The following is a 6,194-nucleotide window of genomic DNA, read 5'->3' as shown; positions in this document are numbered from 1 at the left end:
AAAGGATGGTAATTTCATCAAAATTATCAGTCTACCATCAGACGATTGTCTGTTCTATGTACAGAAAAATGAATTTATAAAGCTGAGCATGGGAATGCCCGCCTCAGCTAGATCATGAAAGAAATATGAAAAATAATGTATTGTATTGTATCTTATTACAGGTCTCCTCCCAGCATTGGATGAACTTCGGATCCCCCTGATAAAGCATTTCACCCGATAAACGGCCTCATACTTTAGGGGGCAACTGTTATAGACATTTTTGTGCCTTACAACATTGAGCATGAAATGTCCATAATCTAAGGGATCCAAAGTCCCTAAACATGTTGTTCCTACCCCTAGAGGAACAAGGCCAACAAACCACAGCAATTCACAGAAGTTCTCCACCAGAAACTGCTCAAAAACAAGTCAATTCAGGATCATTTCAGTGGCTCCACTAGTTGTTTACGCTGAATGTCAAAGCCAACACTGGCTACCTGCGCTGAATGTCAAAGGCAACACTGGCTACCTGTGCTGAGCGAGAGTGGACATGTGGCAAATTCATTTCTCAAGGTGTCAGAACCCAGGAAGCTTCCAAAATGACACTTGCCTCAGGGAATTCGACTGGTGATGAGTAAGAGGTTCCAAATCTCCAAGTGGAAGCAAGAACCTCCAAGTGGACTCAAGAACTGACAGAGGGAGAGGACACTAGTCAGCTCTCAAGCTGACTCATCCTCTCTCCAAACATCTATATATGGATCTCTCCTCCATGAGATCTAGAGGCTGGAATTTTGTTATTGCAAAGAATTGCTGTTGGTTTGAGATTGGAATCATTGGGTGCTTAATGCTTTGAAGGGGGTGAAGATAGGAATTCCATTTGCTGGGAAGGAGACGCTAGATTGGAGCCCTCTGGGTTGTATCTCTTCCTGAACCTTGTTATTCATCAATAAAGCTATCTTGGTTTCTCCTATATACTGATGTATTTTGATGTATGATTGCATTAGTATGTTTAGTTTATTTCTAATCCTGAACTAGTTATGAATATGAATCCATGTCTTGTGTAGTGTTCTCTTCTTGTGATCTTGCAGAAACGTCTTGAAGCTGGGCGAGCAAGAAGGCAAGTAGCTGGGAACTCTCCAAGAGAAGGGAAACTGGATCGAGGGACAAACGGAAGACACCGGTTAGTCCATCCATCTCTCTTCATTCTTAATTCATAAAGGAAGAAATACTAGAATAGCTGTCTCTGTTTGTTGCTAAGGCACTGTCACACCTTAGGTGGATAGGATCGTCCTGCATAGGCATTTTTCCCCACAACACTAAAGTAGACTATAAAGAGTTTATACGACATATTCCTCAACATCAGTAATGTCAAAGCCATTTTTCCCCATACAAGTAAGAAACTCGAACAAGTTTTCTTCAGTTGGGCGATAGTGGTCACTATAATGTGGTCAGATGACCTGTATAAACAAAGAAAATAAAATGTCACCATAAAAAAGAACACCTTAGTAACTGAGTATTCAACTTTCAAGGAAATCTTAAATAAAATCATGTCAACTAAGTTACATGCTAAAAAGCTCAAGTTGTAGATAACTTGTGAAAACAAATAATATGAGGTGTGATGTTTAATCCTTATCGTTTTATTCGTAACAACATTTCATTTTCTAACATATGAACTTGGTCAAGTATATAAACAACATGTGCTCAAATAACAACATGAAAGTAAACTTTTCTGATAGCCATGAAAATCTTTTAACAAAAAATAGATACAAGGATTTCAATCAATATTGTGTAATACTAACTTCATCTTGAAGATTTGGTTGTTGTTTAAATAGATATGATACCAAATATTTTCAATCTCATAGTTAAAAGAAAAAAACAAAATCAAAAGAAACGTCCAAAATACAATCAAACAATAAAGAGAGGATATCATGGAATGGACATTGCAACTATAAAAAAATATGTTTACTTGTCCATCGATGTCGTGTCTGGCATTCCTAAAACATTTGTTTGCCCAAAATAAACATGAGGTGAAAGAATCACAACATTAAAAACCATAGGAATCCCTACTAGAAATATTTCCAAAGTCGATGGCTTAGGTGCTTGAAGGATCTCTAAAAACAAATGAATCATATCCAAGACATGCTCTACATTGTCCCCCATCCTTTTTCCAATCACATTTATTGTAACTTGCCCACAACAGAGTCAAGTAACAATCAAACAAAGGAATTTTTTTATCTTTTAATTTTATAAAATTTGAATCTGATTTGTTTTAGGAACATATTAATTCATATTTAAATCCTTTTTGACATATGAGAAGGTATCAATCAAGTAGGACATTAGAAAAATTAACCTCAATGAAGTCCTCAAACAATTTCTACAATATCGATATTTTTCTTGTTGTGATATCTTAGGTAGAAAAAATTTAAAATGAAGGCCCTTCACCAATGCACTTGCAAAGGAATGGTTTGAATTTTTGTCCATTCCAACCAGTATCTCAGATAATTCATGAAAAAAAATCATCGGATGCTTTTGAATCCTTATCATGTGTTGGAATATCAAGCTTCAATACAACACCTAATGAACAACCCAAAAGCTTTCTAAGATACTCAATGTCTTGGCTTCCTGACTCCAGTATCTGGATGAACAAAGAAAATATGGAAGTTAATCAAAATCCACATCAATACAATGCCACATAAGAATTATCACTTCCAAATAAATCACAGACAAGAGCTCCACATCGATGCTTTCAAGGAGTTCTTGTTTCCAACTTTCAGGAATCAATGAAAGAAGCTCATCCTTGACTTCTTTCACAAATCCAACAACCCAACTGTAATAAGGATTACCCTATGCAAGGGACTCTTCAACACCATTCCAAAAGCTTTCTCCATTGTTGATTTAACCTATGCCTGCAAAACATATGTGAAGGAACTAAATTATCTACTTACTTCATCCAAAAGAGGACCAAGTCTTACCTTTCAGCAGATTCTAATTATCCTCACCTTAATTTTATCAGAACCTTTATTTATTCCATAGATAATATCAACCAATTATCTATCTCTATCATGAAGAATATCATTAACCATAATTTCATTGTCATTTAACATTTTTTCCTCAAGTGCATCTCCCAATCTATTGTTGGAGTTAGACTTAGTGCTTGAGGAAGTTTCTGGTTCTGAAGTGCTTTTAAATAATGACTGAGAAACCTTCTTTGGTTTTCCATTATCACTATTTTGGACATCAAAGGGACTATGAGATGGCATTGGTAGAGCTCCATTCTCCTTTGATTCCATAAATTTAGCTCATGCATTTGATAGTGCCATTTTCATCCTTGTTGCTCCATCACTTCCACTCAAACGAAGAACCCTTTCTTGCAGAAGTTGTTGATCTTCTAGAACCTATAAAATGCATGTAATGATGAGACTTTAGACTCAATTTGGTTTTGATAACAAACAAACAAATAAAAAACCTATTGATATTGAAGTAGGTATTCCATACTAAGAAAAGGTATTAACTTGTCTTAATAGGATTAATTGATGGTAGATAAAAGAATAAAAGACCATCTGAAGAGGTTTGTTTTAGAATTCCAATGTTTTCTCAAAAGTTTAAACTTAGAATACAAAAAAAATAAAATCCAAAACCAACTTCAATAGCAACCCAACAACCTTGAGTTACTAAGGTGTACTAATAGTAGATAGTGGCTTTTACAATCCCAACTCCATGGAAACCAATTGATATATATAAATACACCCTACAAATCCTTCTAGTAAACTTGTAGATATCTTCCTTATGTATCCGCCAACAAGATCATCTCATTAGAGGTGAAAAAAATCATCATAAAAAATAGAGCACAACAACAACAAAAATTAAGATCTAAAAGTTGTGCACATTTTAGTCACTCATGTGCATCCTCATAGATGAATAATCATAATTATACACTCAATTAATATGAACATGGGAATATCAAGTGCATGTGAATATAAAGTAGTAATTCAGACCTTCTTGCGAATGTCATTTGAGCCATGACTAGCATCATCCTCATCTCTTGATGTTATCTTGCACTTCTACAGCATTGAAACTTCAAGCTGGCAAGCCACTCTAATTAAATCCTCTTCAAGGGATTTTGCATCCTTTACTTTCCACAACAAAAACTGATATAAGTAAGAGCACCAGGCAACATGAAATGCAACCAGTTAAGCTGCAAATGGTATTTGTTGACTTAAAGTCTGAGGTTCTTCAGAACACCTATCATCGGTTGTTGCATCTTGATAAGAAAGTCTTGACAGAGAGCTAGAAGAAAGCCCATATAATATAATAGTGATTAAGGATTCAAACTCTAGAATAAGCCTAGCTGTTTCTTCTGCAAGTGAAATTTCGCGGTCTCCTCTACCATTAAAGACAACCTCAAGATGACCCTAAATCATATAGGCACACAAAAAGACATGTATTGGATACCTTAAAAATTCCTTTCCTTTGGCATTTTGACCTTTAGTTGTCCCTTTAATAGACACTTGAGAAACAACCATCTTTGTAGCTCTATTTTCAGTTGACGACATTTTTTCGTGTCCTGGAGATAATTGTTTAAGCAAATGATCTATCTACACAACATTAGACTGACTTGCTTGTGACACCAAAAACCGACTCAATGTGAACTAGAAGTGCTTTCACAATTTGTAATGTGGAAGTTTACTATACGTGAGGTGCAAGCTGCTCAAATGGAAATTAATTAACACAGGAATGATTGATTTCACATGCAACAAAATCTCGTGCTAAAGCATATGTTGGACATCTTGAATTTTGGAACTGCCCCCAAACCCTATAAAACAAGAAGTCAGTAAGGTTCATAAAACAACAAATAGTGTTGCATCAGTCTATCAACTTTTCTAAAATCAAAATTTGAATTCCCTTATAAGTTAGACTATGAACTAGTCAGCTTTCTTGAGAGACAGTCCCCATGCTTGTACATTTTGTGGCGAATAATATGATTGATGCTTCCACATCTTCCTATTTGTAGAATTTCCCCATTGTAGATCACCTGGTAATGTAATGTACTAAAGCAAAACACTTGATCTAGTTCTACAAACAATTTAGCAGAAGCTTAATCGAACATGAGCAACATCAAGCATGAACAGATATAACTGAGAATGAGAAGTAATCAACCATAACACAGAAGATATATCGTTGGGGAAAACACCAGCCTAAAACCCCAACTCTGTATTATCATACAAGTGGAAATATTGTTCAAGTTACAAAAAGAATTAGCTCTCAAGCTATCCTGATCTCTCTACACTCAAATAATACAACTCACAGACTCAATAGACATAGAATATATCTTCCTTAAGCCCTCTAAGCCTCCTATTTCCTTGCGCAGTTTTGATTGGGGTCCAATGATATCACATGTGTGAATTGGCCTCATCACACTCATTGTAACCTCAGGTCCAACTGCGCAATCCATAAGGAATAATATTCCTTCTGCATGTAAGGAATATTCACCAAGGAGTATCATAGCAACTGATAGTACACTTTCCCTCCATCTGATCTCAACTAGGTCTCTGAATGAACTGACATGCATGAGTTATCCATGAGTGAATACTCAATTATTTGAATTACATTAGTTACATGTATGCAAGCATTAACTAACTGAACTCTCATTAATTTAACAAAATGTTAAATTATTCTAACTAGACTTGACTAAGTTAAACTAAGTCAATTGATTACAACTCAATATTACAACTCATCCTTATCTCTTTAACTGAAGGTTAAATTCCTCAATTAATAGAGAAAATGTTGCATGTCCCCACATAGACTTCAATTTTGATTTTCCTTAACTAATTAACTCATTATGAATTAATTAATTAAGTTCCAAACTGATGTTGATATCAAATTCGAATTTTACTTCCTATGTTTAGTCTAGGGACTGACTAAAATAAGAAGGGATCCCGAAATGCTATTTTTAGAAAAGATATTTTTAGCACTTTCACTTTTCACCCATTGTTGCTAAGACCTCCAATGGCTGAACTGCTATTTATAACAGTGCTATTTTTAGCAATTTCTATTTTTATCATTTCTTGTTGCACACTTTTCAACAATCCCTCTCAACAAGAAATGGATTATCAGCAACCCGATCCTGTCTCTGTGGAACTCAAACTTGCATTTTGACAATGCCTTTGTCAAAATATCTGCATCCTACTCCTCAGTTGAAACATACTACAACATCATGA

This window comes from Pinus tabuliformis, chromosome 3_2 (assembly GCF_031772625.1).
Source record: "Pinus tabuliformis cultivar Carrire ecotype Pingquan chromosome 3_2, CPIR1, whole genome shotgun sequence".
Taxonomy (NCBI): Eukaryota; Viridiplantae; Streptophyta; class Pinopsida; order Pinales; family Pinaceae; genus Pinus; species Pinus tabuliformis.
The sequence above is the reverse complement of the archived record's forward strand: the minus strand, read 5'-3'. Positions refer to the sequence as shown.